The following is a 506-nucleotide window of genomic DNA, read 5'->3' on the forward strand; positions in this document are numbered from 1 at the left end:
AAATCAGAGATCTTGCAAGGAATATTCTGTGCCCTTTCTACTCATCTACCTACTTTCAAGCATTTAGGAAAGAAAAAATCTACCCACTTACAACAAAGACAACCACCACATACATAAAGAAAAACAAGGAAAAAGAATGGACCACTCTAAGGGCAGGGACTTTTGTCTATACTGTTTTAAGTTATTTCTATAGCACAAAGTAGTTCCTCACTAAATACTTACTAACAGAATAAATTATTCCTTGAAGAAATAATTTTGGGCAACCAAAACAAAATTATTTTCAACACTGATGATTTTCTTAAGGCTCTGAAGAGTTCTGTTATTCCATATTTTTCCCAACTACTCTTATGGAAGAATACCTCAAAAAAAAAAAAAGAAGGAGTATTTCTTTTACATTATAAGATTATATTACCATAATTAAGCCAAAAATAGCCTTGGAAAAAACTTTCTATAAAACACTGTTTCAATAAAATTTTATTAACAGTTATTATGTCAAAATTCACATT

This window comes from Pteronotus mesoamericanus, unplaced genomic scaffold (assembly GCF_021234165.1).
Source record: "Pteronotus mesoamericanus isolate MK-2021 breed Mesoamerican mustached bat unplaced genomic scaffold, CSHL_Meso_final contig_130, whole genome shotgun sequence".
Taxonomy (NCBI): domain Eukaryota; kingdom Metazoa; phylum Chordata; class Mammalia; order Chiroptera; family Mormoopidae; genus Pteronotus; species Pteronotus mesoamericanus.